The sequence below is a fragment of the Convolutriloba macropyga genome, chromosome 3 (assembly GCF_964194025.1).
Source record: "Convolutriloba macropyga chromosome 3, txConMacr16.3, whole genome shotgun sequence".
In the NCBI taxonomy this organism is placed as follows: domain Eukaryota; kingdom Metazoa; phylum Xenacoelomorpha; order Acoela; family Convolutidae; genus Convolutriloba; species Convolutriloba macropyga.
Genome location: NC_134470.1, coordinates 56,580,793 through 56,598,149, shown reverse-complemented (window position 1 = coordinate 56,598,149; position 17,357 = coordinate 56,580,793). Strand labels below are relative to the sequence as shown.

At 33.1% G+C, this 17,357-nt stretch overlaps 1 long non-coding RNA gene across 1 annotated transcript; it reads right to left on the bottom strand.

Moving 5' to 3' along the window:
* Positions 1-8,149: 8,149 nt before the first annotated feature.
* Positions 8,150-17,096, bottom strand: LOC142336301 (uncharacterized). The gene is made up of 2 exons (XR_012758897.1): positions 16,539-17,096; positions 8,150-8,654 (listed from the first exon to the last, which is right to left on the bottom strand). It is a non-coding gene; the product is annotated as an uncharacterized LOC142336301 (long non-coding RNA).
* Positions 17,097-17,357: the final 261 nt, after the last annotated feature.

Genomic DNA, 17,357 nt, shown 5'->3' with positions numbered 1-17,357 from the left:
AAAATTTTTGAAATCATAACAACAGGAAACGCAGTGGTTTTAAAGTGGATCAACTTGAATCCAATCTCTCTTCCTTATATATTAAATCAAATACTAGTTTTCCTGCATATAATAAACCTCTTGAAAACTGGATTACGCAAATATAGAACAGGTAACGATATATGGTCCTCATTTAGATTCCATTTCTTTAAAGTCTTTCAGAATCAGATTGATATTCTTTTTAATTCGAACTAATTCTATTTTCCTACATAAGCACTGCTTCAAAACCCCGGTCCTTCGAAAACTGAAATCTTTTTGTTAATTTTAGGTACATGTTTCCGAAACAGGGTTCTCTACAAATTATAGGGGACAAAACAAACATTTATGTAACTATTTCTTGCCGTTTATTAAGTTTCGCAAAGTTACGTTTAAGTTTGAAATAAAGGTTTGCCACTCTCCAGCCACTCATCAGCTCTGAAAAACACCTGAAGAAAATTCCTGAACAGTTCAGGCAAAAAACTTTTTTTTCAGGTGTTTTTACCTGAAAAATTTAGGTAAAATTTAGGTAAAAACACCTCTATAAGAATTTTTGCCTGAACTGTTCAGGCATTTTTTTCAGGTGTTTTTCAGGCATGTTCAGGTAAAAGTTCAGCCAGTGATGCCTGAATTTTTCAGGTAAATTTCAGGTAAATTTCAGGTGCTTTCAGGTGTTGTTCAGGTGAGAACAATTTGCCTGAACAATTCAGGTAAATTCAGGTAATTTTACCTGAACTTTTTTTAGTGTGCATCTTTATCCATGACTTAATAAGAATATACCGGATCTTTTCAATTTCCCATCCCCTCCCTCCCCCCCTCCGTTTTATACGAACACACCGTTACCAAGCGCGTGTCATTAATTCGTAAATTATTAGGTGAAAACAAGGTAAGTGCGGGGTTAAACCTGGGTAAAAACATGGTTTGGGGTTGTTAATAATATGGAGGGGTGGGGGGGGGGGGGGGGGGTTGCAAAAACAGATCTGGAATTGCATCCGCTTGGTTCATTGTTTAGCAATGTTTAAAGGTGTTTTAGCGTTGATACCGAAGACCTAGAATGAGTAGCCCCAGAATTTAAAAGACAGTTATTATACCAAAAATTTATCAAAATTTCTCGACGTTTTCATTTTCAAAGTATTTATTCTATTCTTTTCAATTTAGTGTGATTCTATTTATTTTAACCTGTAAAATAAAATTTTAAGTATTATGGAATTACGAATAGGTTCCTTTTTATGCGGATTTCGATAAATCAACACTGACACGTTTTAGGGCCTTTTTTGTAAAATATCAATAGCATTGAGACCAGAGAAAATCATTTAAAAAATGCGTTTGCGAAATGAAGATCAATTTATTTTGATAATCAGTTATAAAAAGCCCGCACAAAAAAGATGTTCTCGTTTATTCGAACAGACATCAAAATAATTTCGGCACCAGAATTGTTGTTATAATGTCCTGGGTGCTCTCGAACCTGTCTTTTGCTCCCAGATTGTCCCCTACATTTTGATGTTTCAATCATATGGTTTCTATATGGTCATAATATGATTTTTTAAATAGTACGATAAATATGAATTTATCCCACGTAATTTTCGAATTTGGCGAACACTATATATGATTTTTTTCCTGGAAATTATTCCCATTTGAGTTATCTTGAACATATTTGAGCTCCTGTAAAAGCATGAGTGTGACTGTTAAAATGGCTGCTCAGTTAAAGACTTATAATTGTACTGAATTTTAAAATCAAATTAGGAACATTTAAACCAGTTTCAGTATAAAATTGTCTAAAATATGTGGTTTGAAATTATTTTTTCTGGTGTCTCCAATTTTAATAATGCTATGACGTTGCTGTTCGTTCGAAAACTTTAAAATTTCTAGCTATGACAAATTGTTTTTAAATAGTTCTTGCTTATTCAGCACAAGATGAAAACAGTAAATGTCAAGATGAAGTGTAAGATTTTGCTTTCAAGTAGAGGAAAAGAGTTTGGCTGATACTAGTGGGTACAACGTAAAGAAAAAAAGCTACTAATTATATCCTTCAAAAAAATTTGTTTCAATTTATTTCAGTTTTTTCCAAAAAAAAACTACAATTAAAAAGTCATTTCAATCTTTACTAATCCTTTCATGGTATCTTGGGAAAAGAAACTGATTTTTATTTGGATTTTATTGCGAAAATTACCGCAAAAATAAGTTTAAAAATTCAAAAATTTCAAAAATTGTGACAAAATTATGAGAGGCACAGTGATTTTAATCCAACCAAATTTCAAGAGTTTCATATACAAGCATTTCAATCAAGTATCGTTGATTGTCGTTAAAAAGGTAAAAAGAGATTCAAGAAAACATTTTTTGTGGTTTTATATTTAGCTTTCAGAGGGTTGTACGACAAATGAAAGTCTTTGAAAATGAAGTCGAAACTTCCATTAATTTTTTTCCAATTATTTTGCCAATTAAGGCATTTGAAGTCACCAAACCAGTTCACTATGTCACAAGAAGTTTTTTACTATTTCAAAGACTGAAGTTATTTAAGGCACTCTTTTCATGAACGAGTTCGCCAAGGAACATTAATTCTTGCAAAATTTCCCTCAGCTATTTTTTTGAAATTTGCGCCTATAATCAATGCCACAATCAAATCCCTGGATGGTAGAAAATTTTTCATAGAAACAAAGTTGTTTTGTGATTGATAAATATGATTTGGAACCAGAAACGTAATAAGAAGCTTTCCTATTAAATTTGCGCAGTTTTATACCCGAATTATTCTTTAACCTGCAACTGAAAACTAAGGACTTTTCTCTCTTCTTTTTTTTCAGATGGGTCTTCACTGAGGGTTTTATATATGAATGCCATAACCACATGAACTCGCCAAAGTTACACTATTATGCGAAGCTCTACAGGTGCTCCAAAATACTACAATAGTGATCTTTTAACAATCAGATCATAATCGACAATCCGACAAAGAGGTTTATATGGTTTGATCTTCGTTCTGCATCTCGATTGCTATACTAATTTCCAATCGCAAGTTTCTGTAAGGACAAAAAGAACTGAAATCCATTATAAAATTTTTTTTGACAGCAAGAAACGAAGTAAAACATTAAAAATAAAACCATTTTTATTTTATTTTTTTTTGTTTTGTAAGCTTACAGCTTTCAGAAAACAAAACAATTTTCATCCAAACAAATCTGCATCTGCATGTTCTTGCGAAGCCTTTAACTTTTTTTTAGTACTGGCATGTTTTTGTTTGGCCAGAAATTGGTATTGGTCTTTAACTACAGGAAAAAATTTGACTCAAAATTTAAAAATTTCTCTCAGCATTGCACTAAAATTTGTATTATTTTTTAGTATTCACCGGTTATGCTTCACAGATATCATAATCTACTGCTCGAACGTCTGTACAAAATTAATTGCTTTCTCAGATTTCGGATAACAAATTGGTCTGAGCAAACTTTATCAACTGATAAAGATGATAATCAATGTCAAAATCAGATCTCTGATTTATTTAAAAAAATCTCATTGGATTAAAGTTGTTTTGTGATTGATGAATAGTATTTGGAACCCAAAATGTAATAGGTAGCTTTTGTTTTGATTTTTCGCAGTTTTATACCTACATTATCCTTTAACCTGCATCTGAAAAAAGGAGTCGTTTTATATTTCCGGACTGGTCTTCACTGAGGTTTTAGCATATGAATGCCATAAACATATGAAATTCGTCAAGGTTTTACTCTGATTCGGAGCTCCATAGCTGCTCCAACATTTTACAATATTGATCTTCTAATATTCAGCTTATAATCGACAATCCGACCAAGAGGTTTATCCGTCTTGATTTCCGTTCTGCAACTCGATTGCTATACTAATTTCAGATTGCATATTTCTGTAAGGACAAAAAGAACTGAAATCCATTCTAAAAATTTTTCGACAGCAAGAAAGGAAGTAAAACATTAAAGATAAAACCAATTATATTTAATTTCTTTTGTTTTGTACGCTTACAGCTTTCAGAAAACAAAACAATTTCCATCCAAACAAATTTGCATCTGTATGTTCTTGCAATGCCTTTGTGATTGAAGAAAAATAAAGCTCTGTCCATTATCAGAGCTACCTTGTCGTTTCAAACTTTTTTCAAAGTTTTCTTTGTATGCCATTTAATTTATTTGAGTGTTTAAAGATGATCTTTTGATTTAAGTGCTAGGCACATTCCGCAATGCTAAGCAGATTTTTTGGTAAAAAATGGAAATTGTTTTTTCCTGAAGTAAATTTTGTATGCTTTTATAGTATTTACCAGTTAAGCTTCAGGGTTATGATATTCTGCTGCTCGGACATCTTTGCAAAATTAGTGGTTTTCTCAGATTTCGCATAAGAAATTGGTCTGAGCAAACTTAATTAACTGACATAAATGGTAATGGAAATCACCCTCGCATACGTTAAATTAGAATACTTTAGAGATGCAATGTATCAGAGTTGAATGATTTTTTTTTTTACTTTTTATATCTGAATATTCAGATCTGGAATTCTTTTGGTGAAGTATCGTGTCAGGCCTTTCAAAGTCAACCTCTTACACGTGGACTAGGGTGTCACCTAAAAAATCAACCTTTTACTCGTGGATTAAGATGTCAGATGAGAAATATGGGATAAGTAATGAAAGCCGCAAATATTTTGTAGGAGATGAGGTTTCCTACTCGAAAAAAGGCAAAGAAACCCCCCCTCCTTGCTAAAACAGTTTTTATAGAAGGAGTTCACCACATTTCTGCAATTATTTCACTGAATTGTTAATTTTTAAAGTTGGAATTTTGTACCGCAGTTAACAGAGTTCTTCACATATAGTATATACGAATTTTTATTTTCTAAGTGTTTTCAAAAATTTATGAGCGTAGTCGCTCGTAGTCGCTGAAAATAATCGCTGAAAATAATGTCGAAGAACTTCATAGTGAAAGACCTCTGACTAAAATTACTTTGTTTATTCTGTTGGCGGTTTAAAATAGTTTAATTGTATATAAAACTAATGGCTGGTTAGCAGAATTCTGAAACTGGCGCCAATATGTCAAAATCAGATCACAATTAACCAAAATAAAATAATGGGAACCTAGATACAGTTTATAAAAACATTCCAGGTAAAATATTAAATGCCTCAATGTCTCCAAAGGAAACATTCCCATAATATTATCGATTGGCTAAGTACACTATGGTCCTAAAAATCTACTTGTAGCAAATTGGTCTGAGCAATCTTATTTAACTGACATAAATGGTAATGGAAATCACCCTCGCATACGTTAAATTGGAATACTTTAGAGATGCAATGTATCAGAGTTGAATGATTTTTTTTACTTTTTATATCTGAATATTCAGATCTGGAATTCTTTTGGTGAAGTATCCTGTCAGGCCTTTCAAAGTCAACCTCTTACACGTGGACTAGGGTGTCACCTAAAAAATCAACCTTTTACTCGTGGATTAAGATGTCAGATGAGAAATATGGGATAAGTAATGAAAGCCGCAAATATTTTGTAGGAGACGAGGTTTCCTACTCGAAAACAGGCAAAGAAACCCCACCTCCTTGCTAAAACAGTATTTATAAAAGGAGTTCTACACATTTCTGCAATTATTTCACTGAATTGTTAATTTATAAAGTTGGAATTTTGTACCGCAGTTAACAGAGTTCTTCACATATAGTATATAAGAATTTTTATTTTCTAAGTGTTTTCAAAAATTTATGAGTGTAGTCGCTCGTAGTCGCTGAAATTAATCGCTGAAAATAATGTCGAAGAACTTCATAGTGAAAGACCTCTGACTAAAATTACTTTGTTTATTCTGTTGGCGGTTTAAAATAGTTTAATTGTATATAAAACTAATGGCTGATTAGCAGAATTCTGAAACTGGCGCCAATATGTCAAAATCAGATCACAATTAACCAAAATAAAATAATGGGAACCTAGATACAGTTTATAAAAACATTCCAGGTAAAATATTAAATGCCTCAATGTCTCCAAAGGAAACACTCCCATAATATTATCGATTGGCTAAATACACTATGGTCCTAAAAATGTACTTGTAGCAAAATCTCTGCTTTTAAGTCATGATTTGTGCTCCATATGCACCAATTGCGTCAAGGCACAAAAAAGTGTGAAAATTAGAACTTTTAAAAGAGATTACCTTCTCCTTGTCTCCGCTGAAACAAAAAAGATAGTTAAACCTCATTGTTGTTCACATTTGCCAAGTTGTTACGCTACGAGATGTCGGATTTATATGGTCGAAAAAAAAACAAATCAGCTTTAAATCAACATCGATTACTCAGTAGGCAGAGAAGTTACCAAAACAAATAACAGCATTGAGGTCAAAAATCTAGCCGAAGATTGCTTCAAAATGTAAAAAAAATATCCGCAAAAAGATAGCGAACGGAGTTTGAAGAGATTCTTAAAATTCAGTGGAGTGACTCATAACGATTTCTCTCATAACGCGCTCAAATTGTGTATCAATATACTGACGAAGCCTCTTTATTTCTAGCAGAATTTTGCTGACTAAAATAGCGTGCGCTTCTAAAGCGACTGAATTGTTCGATTTTTTCTTTAGAAAATGAAAGAGATTTCTTTAAAAAACCCAAAAAATTGAGTTCTGACAAGAGGTCAATTAAGTTTTGGGTTGCAATACGACCAGATAGACGGAAAATGCTTGTTTGGTGTCCAAACAAGCTAAACGATGTCAGCTGATTGGATATTTTGAATAACAACGCAGACAGATTGCATTTTCCGAAGCCTATTTTTCGACAAGATAATGCTCCTGTGCAGATATCAATGACAATCGATAATTGTCGAGCGAAAGAGTGGGAGGTAGTGGAAACGCTGACATATAGTCCTAATCTAGATCCAATTGAAAGTTGATGAGGATTTGGCAGCAGTGATTACGGAAAGAGACAGTTTTGTTGGGAAAAAATAGAATGAAAAAATGTTAGAAGTGTGCAACAAAATTGACGCAGATATCATCAGAAACCTGATGGAAAACTATACAAACCCTCTGCTCGACGTTAAAAAAGCAAAGGGTAAGTTCACGCATTATTAGAAAACAAATTTGAACACAACAGAGTTTTACATTCGATTGACTTAAGATGGCTTTCCGACAAAGTGTTACCATCTTATGCTTATCTTTTCCCCCAGCTCGACCAGCCGCTCCGTGCAGCCAGGAAAAAAAATTTGGACTCAAAGTGTTGTAAGAATCTTGCAAGCAGAATTAAAAATTTTGCAACAACCTCACAAGTTGGATTTTAAACCTTGCAAGAATATTGCGATTTGATTCAAAACTTGCAAGATTCTTTCAAGAATCTCGCAAAAAGTATGTATTTTGAACGCAAGATTTTGAGTTTCTTAATCACCAGTGAGATCACCCTCCAACTAAGTTATGATTCTGCAGTTGGCAGTTAACTTCTGTTGAAGAAAATTTTTAAGATGATGTTTTAACTTTTACTGTTTTCACAATTTTAAATATACAAATGCAAACAGAGCCAAATAAAGTTTTGTTTAATTCAAATGTTTTGTGCTGTATAACCTAGTGCACTTTTTACAAAATATTATTCATAGATAATTAATATTGTTACCACTGTATTTAACATTTGTATTGGATAGGCCCGCCTTCTCACCGCAATATAAATCAGTATAAATCAGTGAAAATATAAATCAGTGCAAGTTCGGGTCAAAGAAATCTCCATCAATGGATCATATTTCGTAGAAATCGATCGATAGATCATACTACGATCCTCCTTACCATTTTAAGGTGTGCCTTAAAATTACAGTGAGCTTTTTATGAATCCACGGCGAAAATCACTGATTAATTCTATGATTATTATTTATATACTGTAATCCTCATGGATCCTGCAGATGACCTGCTTTAAAAGAACTGTTTCCCCTTCCTGCTGTCGTCTATATAGTCCCGTTATTACCTCAATTTGTTGTGTGTACCCCCCCCCCCCTTTGAATTTCATCCAGTGTTCTCTGCTCGAAAAGATTGACAACCTGATTGCTGCACAGCTGTCAATTTCTTTTGAATTGATTTACGTTGAGGAAAAATTGTGCTGCATATTTTTGTGTGTGCACTTTTCTGTTTTATTTAATTAAGATGCTCCGAAAACTACCTGACCTCAACGAACCCTGCGGCCAATTTATAATTTGCAAATTTTCGTAAATTTATTGCTAAAAATATATATTTTATAAATTGTTTGACATCAAATTATAATTTACAAATTTTACAATTAAATCTATACATTAGAACATTTAAAAACCAATTTATTTGTTTACAAGTACTTTTCTAGGTGAGTCTGGAAACCAACGAGACCTATGGCATTCAAGTTGTTGATCTTTCATCTGAATAATAGATGTCTGTAAAACATTAAAATAACGAATAATAAAACTTTTGTAAACAAACTCACATTTTACAAAACTTGATAGAAAACTTTTTATTTACAAATTTGCAGATTTCTGAGTCATAGAACCAATTAAAATGAAGTAATTTAGTTTTTGCTGTTGGTATTCGCTAATTATTTACAAAGTTAAATTCCAAATTTCTGCAAATAATAATTTTTTTAAGACTAGGGTGACAAAAGCTTATGCACGGGATAAAACAGTGCCACTGAAAGTTATGTAATTTTTCGAGTTACCAGATAAGTATAGACTACATGACTGTTTGAAGACAATGAGAATTATGGTGTTTATTGAGACACGCGTTGCATGGTTCGAGATGTTGAGCCAAAATTGCAAAGTGACATGCAGATTCACGTAATCTTGCTTAAAAAAAAATCGAATTGCAGGCTTAAAAATGCCAAAAATTTGAAGTCAATTTCTGCTCATGTGCATAGGAACTTTTGGCATTTTAACTATGGCACTGAAGACTTGATATTTTAAAACTTGCACGAGCTTGCTTTAAAGTACACTAGCAGGCCCGCAAAAGCATCGCAAAAAAATCATTTAAAAGAATAGGTTTAAAATTGAGATTTTTTCGTACCAGCTCGGGTTTTTTTATTATTTTAAAGAAAGGGTTTTTAAAGAAAGGGTATTTTTTTTATTAAAGACTTAATTGGCTGAGATATCTTGCAAATTTAAGTACCGCTCAGACTTGTACAGATAACGAACTTCTACATGTTAGCAGAGCGCAACTCATAAAAAAAATTAATCTATATGTTTAAGGTGCGGTAAAACAGGCAAAGAGCGGATGAGAATTAAATCCTAATTTTTCGAAAAAATCGCATCTTTCGAGATCACATTTTATACTCCCAAATTACCTATAAATTCCAAGTCCAACACCCAAACACGAATGAACGATTCATCTCCCCATACTCAAAAGAGCTGCGGCACTTACAGCTGAAAGCCCCGAGGGGATTACATGTGCTGCAAGTGCCGACCAACTGGGAGCGCGAAAGCTGGAGATGAAAAGTCCAAACGTGTCCGAGTGAAGGACTTGGCCAATCTACCTCCATCATAACTGGAGGTGAACATTAACAATCTATTACAGTAGATGAGGTCGTCACATACGACGTAATCTTAAATTCGTGCTTAAAGAAAGTGAGAAAAGAAAGTGAGAAAAGAAAGTGAGAAGAGAAAGTGAGAAAAAGTGAGAAAAGATAGTGAGAAAAGGAAGCGGGAAAAGAAAGTGAGAAAAAAAAGTGAGAAAAGAAAGTGTGAAAAGAAAGTGAGAAGAGAAAGTGAGGAAAGTGAGAAAAGAAAGTTAGAAAAAAGGGAGGAAAAAAATGAGAAAAGGAAGTGAGAAAGAAAGTGGGAAAAGCAAGTGAGAAATGGAAGTGAGAAAAGAAAGTGAGAAAACGAGAAAAGAAAGTGAGAAAAGAAAGAGAGATGAGAAAGTGAGAAAAGAAAGTGAGAAAAGAAAGTGAGAAAAGAAAGTGAGAAAAGAAAGTGAGAAAAAAAGTGAGAAAAGAAAGTGAGAAAAGAAAGTGAGAAAAGAAAGTGAGAAAAGAAAGTGAGAAAAGAAAGTGAGAAAAGAAAGTGAGAAAAGAAAGTGAGAAAAGAAAGTGAGAAAAGAAAGAGAGATAAGAAAGTGAGATAAGAAAGTGAGATAAGAAAGTGAGATAAAAAATTGAGAAAAGAAAGTAAGAAAAGAAAGTGAGAAAAGAAAAAGAGAAAAGAAAGTGAGAAAAGAAAGTGAGAAAAGAAAGTGAGGAAAGAAAGTGAGAAAAGAAAGTGAGAAAAGAAAATGAGAAAAAAAAGTGAGAAAAGAAAGTGAGAAAAGAAAGTGAGAAAAGAAAGTGAGAAAAGAAAGTGAGAAAAGAAAGTGAGAAAAGAAAGTGAGAAAACAAAGTGAGCAAAAAAAAGTGGGAAAAAGAGAGTGAAAAAAAGTGAAAAAAAGTGAGAAAAGAAAGTGAGAAAAGAAAGTGAGAAAAGAAAGTGAGAAAAGAAAGTGAGAAAAGAAAGTGAGAAAAGAAAGTGAGAAAAGAAAGTGAGAAAAGAAAATGAGAAAAAAAGTGAGAAAAGAAAGTGAGAAAAGAAAGTGAGAAAAGAAAGTGAGAAAAGAAAGTGAGAAAAGAAAGTGAGAAAAGAAAGTGAGAAAAGAAAGTAAGATAAGAAAGTGAGAAAAGAAAGTGAGAAAAGAAAGTGAGAAAACGAGAAAAGAAAGTGAGAAAAGAAAGAGAGATAAGAAAGTGAGAAAAGAAAGTGAGAAAAGAAAGTGAGAAAAGAAAGTGAGAAAAGAAAGTGAGAAAAGAAAGTGAGAAAAGAAAGTGAGAAAAAAAGTGAGAAAAGAAAGTGAGAAAAGAAAGTGAGAAAAGAAAGTGAGAAAAGAAAGTGAGAAAAGAAAGTGAGAAAAGAAAGTGAGAAAAGAAAGTGAGAAAAGAAAGTGAGAAAAGAAAGTGAGATAAGAAAGTGAGATAAGAAAGTGAGATAAGAAAGTGAGATAAAAAAGTGAGAAAAGAAAGTAAGAAAAGAAAGTGAGAAAAGAAAAAGAGAAAAGAAAGTGAGAAAAGAAAGTGAGAAAAGAAAGTGAGGAAAGTAAGTGAGAAAAGAAAATGAGAAAAGAAAAAGAGAAAAGAAAATGAGAAAAGAACGGGAGAAAAGAAAGTGAGAAAAGAAAAAGAGAAAAGAAAGTGAGAAAAGAAAGTGAGAAAACAAAGTGAGCAAAAAAAAGTGGGAAAAAGAGAGTGAAAAAAAAGTGAAAAAAAGTGAGAAAAGAGAGTGAGAAAAGAAAGTGAGAAAAGAAAGTGAGAAAAGAAAGTGAGAAAAGAAAGTGAGAAAAGAAAGTGAGAAAAGAAAGTGAGAAAAGAAAATGAGAAAAAAAAGTGAGAAAAGAAAGTGAGAAAAGAAAGTGAGAAAAGAAAGTGAGAAAAGAAAGTGAGAAAAGAAAGTGAGAAAAGAAAGTGAGAAAAGAAAGTAAGATAAGAAAGTGAGAAAAGAAAGTGAGAAAAGAAAGTGAGAAAAGAAAGTGAGAAAAGAAAGTGAGAAAAAAAAGTGAGAAAAGAAAGTGAGAAAAGAAAGTGAGAAAAGAAAGTGAGAAAAGAAAGTGAGAAAATAAAGTGAGTTAAGAAAGTGAGATAAGAAAGTGAGATAAGAAAGTGAGATAAAAATATGAGAAAAAAAGTGAGAAAAGAAGGTGAGAAAAGAAAGTGAGAAAAGAAAGTGAGAAAAGAAAGTGAGAAAAGAAAGTGAAAAAAGAAAGTGAGGAAAGTAAGTGAGAAAAGAAAATGAGAAAAGAAAGTGAGAAAAAAGGGAGGAAAAAATGAGAAAAGAAAATGCGAAAATAAAGTGAGAAAAGAGGGAAAAGAAAGTGAGAAAAGAGAGAAAAGAAAGTGAGAAAAGAAAGTGAGAAAAGAAAGTGAGAAAAGAAAGTGAGAAAAGAAAGTAAGAAAAGAAAGTAAGAAAAGAAAGTGAGAAAAGAAAGTGAGAAAAGAAAGTGAGAAAAGAAATTGATAAAAGTGAGTGAGAAAAGAAAGTGAGAAAAGAAAGTGAGAAAAGAAAGAAAGAAAGTGAGAGAAGAAAATGAGAAAAGAAAGTGAGAAAAGTGCGAAAAAAAGTGAGAAAAGAAAGTGAGAAAAGAAAGTGAAAAAAGTGAGAAAAAAAGTGAGAAAAAAAGTGAGAAAAGAAAGTGAGAAAAGAAAGTGAGAAAAGAAAGTGAGAAAAAAAGTGAGAAAAGAAAGTGAGAAAAGAAAGTGAGAAAACAAATTGATAAAAGTGAGTGAGAAAAGAAAGTGAGAAAAGAAAGTGAGAAAAGAAAGAAAGAAAGTGAGAGAAGAAAATGAGAAAAGAAAGTGAGAAAAGTGCGAAAAAAAGTGAGAAAAAAAAGTGAGAAAAGAAAGTGAAAAAAGTGAGAAAAAAAGTGAGAAAAAAAGTGAGAAAAGAAAGTGAGAAAAGAAAGTGAGAAAAGAAAGTGAGAAAAAAAGTGAGAAAAGAAAATGAGAAAAGAAAGTGAGAAAAGAGAGATAAGAAAGTGAGATAAAAAAGTGAGGAAAAAAGTGAGAAAAGAAAGTGAGAAAAGAAATTGATAAAAGTGAGTGAGAAAAGAAAGTGAGAAAAGAAAGAAAGAAAGTGAGAGAAGAAAATGAGAAAAGAAAGTGAGAAAAATGCGAAAAAAAGTGAGAAAAGAAAGTGAGAAAAGAAAGTGAAAAAAGTGAGAAAAAAAGTGAGAAAAAAAGTGAGAAAAGAAAGTGAGAAAAGAAAGTGAGAAAAGAAAGTGAGAAAAAAAGTGAGAAAAGAAAATGAGAAAAGAAAGTGAGAAAAGAGAGATAAGAAAGTGAGATAAAAAAGTGAGAAAAAAGTGAGAAAAGAAAGTGAGAAAAGAAAGTGAGAAAAGAAAGTGAGAAAAGAAAGTGAGAAAAGAAAGTGAAAAAAGAAAGTGAAGAAAGTAAGTGAGAAAAGAAAATGAGAAAAGAAAGTGAGAAAAAAGGGAGGAAAAAATGAGAAAAGAAAATGCAAAAATAAAGTGAGAAAAGAGGGAATAGAAAGTGAGAAAAGAGAGAAAAGAAAGTGAGAAAAGAAAGTGAGAAAAGAAAGTGAGAAAAGAAAGTGAGAAAAGAAAGTAAGAAAAGAAAGTAAGAAAAGAAAGTGAGAAAAGAAAGTGAGAAAAGAAAGTGAGAAAAGAAATTGATAAAAGTGAGTGAGAAAAGAAAGTGAGAAAAGAAAGTGAGAAAAGAAAGAAAGAAAGTGAGAGAAGAAAATGAGAAAAGAAAGTGAGAAAAGTGCGAAAAAAAGTGAGAAAAGAAAGTGAGAAAAGAAAGTGAAAAAAGTGAGAAAAAAAGTGAGACAAGAAAATGAGAAAAGAAAGTGAGAAAAGAGAGAAAAGAAAGTGAGAAAAGAAAGTTAGAAAAGAAAGTGAGAAAAGAAAGTGAAAAAAGAAAGTGAGAAAAGAAAGTGATAAAAGAAAGTGAGAAAAAAAAGTGAGAAAAGAAAGTGAGAAAAAAGTGAGAAAAGAAAGTGAGAAAAAAAATGAGAAAAGAAAGTGAGAAAAAAGTGAGAAAAAAAAGTGAGAAAAAAAGTGAGAAAAGAAAGTGAGAAAAGAAAGTGAGAAAAGAAAGTGAGAAAAGAATGTGAGGAAAGTGAGAAAAGAAAGTGAGAAAAGAAAGCTAGGAAAGTAAGAAAAGAAAGTGAGAAAAGAAAGTGAGAAAAGAAAGAGAGAAAAGAAAGAGAGAAAAGAGAGAAAAGAAAGAGAGAAAAGAAAGAGAGAAAAGAAAGAGAGAAAAGAAAGAGAGAAAAGAAAGCGAGAAAAGAAAGTGAGAAAAGAAAGTGAGAAAAGAAAGTGAGAAAAGAAAGTGAGAAAAGAAATTGAGAAAAGAAATTGAGAAAAGAAAGTGAGAAAAGTAAGTGAGAAAGGTAAGTGAGAAAAGAAAATGAGAAAAGAAAGTGAGAACAGAAAGTGAGAAAAGAAAGTGAGAAAAGAAAGTGAGAAAAGAAAATGAGAAAAGAAAGTGAGAAAAGAAAGTGAAAAAAGAAAGTGAGAAAAGAAAGTGATAAAAGAAAGTGAGAAAAAAAAGTGAGAAAAGAAAGTGAGAAAAAAAAGTGAAAAAAGAAAGTGAGAAAAAAAGTGAGAAAAAAAAGTGAGAAAAAAAGTGAGAAAAGAAAGTGAGAAAAGAAATTGAGAAAAGAAAGTGAGAAAAGAAAGTGAGAAAAGAAAGTGAGAAAAGAATGTGAGGAAAGTGAGAAAAGAAAGTGAGAAAAGAAAGCTAGGAAAGTAAGAAAAGAAAGTGAGAAAGGAAAGTGAGAAAAGAAAGAGAGAAAAGAAAGAGAGAAAAGAGAGAAAAGAAAGAGAGAAAAGAAAGAGAGAAAAGAAAGAGAGAAAAGAAAGAGAGAAAAGAAAGTGAGAAAAAAAAGTGAGAAAAGAAAGTGAGAAAAGAAAGTGAGAAAAGAAAGTGAGAAAAGAAATTGAGAAAAAAAATTGAGAAAAGAAAGTGAGAAAAGTAAGTGAGAAAAGTAAATGAGAAAAGAAAATGAGAAAAGAAAGTGAGAAAAGAAAGTGAGACAAGAAAGTTAGAAAAGAAAGTGAGAAAAGAAAGTTAGAAAAGAAAGTGAGAAAAAAAGTGAGAAAAGAAAGTGAGAAAAAAAGTGAGAAAAGAAAGTGAGAAAAAAAGTGAGAAAAAAAGTGAGAAAAAAAGTGAGAAAAGAAAATGAGAAAAGAAAGTGAGAAAAGAAAGTGAGGAAAGTGAGAAAAGAAAGTGAGAAAAGAAAGTGAGGAAAGTGAGAAAAAAAGTGAGAAAAGAAGGTGAGGAAAGTAAGAAAAGAAAGTAAGAAAAGAAAGTGAGAAAATAAAGTGAGAAAAGAAAGTGAGAAAAGACAGAGAGAAAAGAAAGAGAGAAAAGGAAGTGAGAAAAGAAAGTGAGAAAAGAAAGTGAGAAAAGAAAGTGAGAAAAGAAAGTGAGAAAAGAAAGTGAGAAAAGATAGTGAGAAAAGAAAGTGAGAAAAGAAAAAGTAAGTGAGAAAAGAAAGTGGGGAAAGTGAGCAAAAGAAGGTCTTTTTGATAGTTGCTCTCAATTTATCTATTTCGGGGCACTTTCTGAAGGCCCTGCTCAACTTTTTGAGTTTCTTTCTGTCAGACTCTTGGCTTTTCGTTTTATAGACAGAATAATTTAATGCCGTCTGCAACCGCTCAACAGCAACCATAATTTGTTGCTCAAATTTTTCGATCTCAGCTTTAAAGCTTTGCTGCAGTCCTTTTATTAGTAAAGCAGTCATTTCTGAAAGTTATCTTTAACTAAAAAAAGCGAAGAACGGTTTAGCCAAGAGAAGCGAAGAAAAGTTATAGCGAAGAAAAGTCAGGAGAATAACTGAATTGCAGGATAAGAGTCTGAGAAAATGAAAAAAATCTGAGCAAAACCTCACAAACCTTTAGACCAGTTCAGACCTGCCCGCCCTAATTAATTTTGATCACCAATGGATGCTTACCAAATCGTTGGCCATCTGGGATATGCAAAAAGGAATGATAATATGTAAAAAGAACAATCAGTATTGCATTAAAGCAATTCAATGTAACGGTTAACCTCAGTTAAATGTCAACAGTTCAAGGTTTCACACGCGTGCACGCAAACACACATACATACACACACACGCGCGCGCGCGCAAACAGGTTCACACGCAAACGCACAAGGATAAAATTCAGTGGTTGTACTCCAAGCCATGGTTAACGTCAGTTAAAATTTATCAGTTGAAGGTCACAAACACACACACACAAACACAGTCACATAGACGTAAGCGGTCAAGTTAAAAGAACGTTCGAAAACAAATTGAACGTTTGAAAAGCAAGCAAACGTTCGAAAACGAATTGAACGTCCCAAAACCGAAAAGAACAAAATTGTCATTTGAATGCCTACGTGCACACACACGCACACACACACACACACACGCGCGCGTGCGCACACACATACGCATGCATGCTCACGGACACACGCACGCACACACATAAAACCAAGTCACAGAACAGGCTGCATGTTTAAGGACCGTTGAAACATGTGAAGATTGGTGCTTAAACATGGTGGTATAGGATGCATGCATTACGCTAGGCTGCATGTTTAAGGGACGCTAAAACATGTGAAGATAGGCGCTTAAACATGGTGGTATAGCATTCGAGTTAGAATTAATATATAGATTGAAACACTCACGTGCACATTTTAAAATGTCGAAAGTCTGCAGAGCTAGAAGTTAAAATGCTAGAAGTTGCTACTTAGTCAGAAGTTGAATTTCGTTGACTTTCATCATTTTAAAACGTGCGCGTTTCGCGTTTTAAGCATGGTTACATGACTCTGCAGAAGTCACTTCGAAATTCTGACTTAATATCTTGAACCGCTTTGCGGTTCTCGATAAACGCCAGAAGTTCTCAGCGATTTCAAGCAAAGTCACGTAACCATTAATTAAGGCACGCACGTTCGGAAATCCCTTTGGAAGTCTGCACTGGCAGGATTTCTTGTATACAGCGCCAGAAGTTGACTTCAATAAGATCTCGGCATTTGAAAACACTCCGTGTGCGTGTTTTTAGCAATGTCACGTGACTCTGCAGAAGTCACTCCATAATCCTGGCTCAGCTTCATCTCAAACTGCTCGTTAAATGCCAGAAGTTCTCTGTGACTTCAAAAGACTAACTTTTAACATATACAATGTATCAGTTCAAATAGTTTCTTAGATGAAATCGTAGACGAGATTAAGAATTCTGTTTTCATCAGATGTAGTTGATTCAATATCTCCAGTTGGGTTTCAGTAACTCAAGAGCATGATCACAATGAGTACCAGAAGTCCAGTGAATGAAGTGGTCGGCAAGCAGGCGCATCCAAAAGCTAAAATTATCATTTTAATTATTATGAAAAGTGCAATTTACTATGAAACAACAGGTGGAGTAAATGTATCTTTTTTTTAAATTCCACTCTTGATTTATGGTGGTTATGCAGTTATCAAGTTATGGAGAAAATCACAAATGAAGGGGAAGGGTGATGGCAAGATAGATGTCAAAAGAGGATATAAAAATTGCGAAATAGTATGTTCCAATTTTCGATCGTTTAAAAATGCTCTGCTTGGGTCGCGGAGAGAGGGTCCATGTCGATCAGACCGAAAACCGACTTTACTCACACTAGGAAAGACCATACAAATTAAAAACAGACTCTGGACCAGACCAAACGGACTGTGGTCACCCTGCGCCAGACCGAGTTAAAGATTTTTACTAGAAGTACTTTGAGAAACTATACCCGGGTTGAGGTCGTGGAAGTATGAACCAGACGATCCAGACACAAAACACCCATGACTCGACAGTCCAGACAATAATTGGAGTATAAATCGAAACTCCGGGAAACTGTGCGAAATTGTGCGAAATAGCGCGAACAATCAGAAATTGTTCGACAGTGGTTCGACAAACCAGACAGTGCGAAACTGCGCGACAGTCAGTCAATAGACCAGACACTAACAGAATTA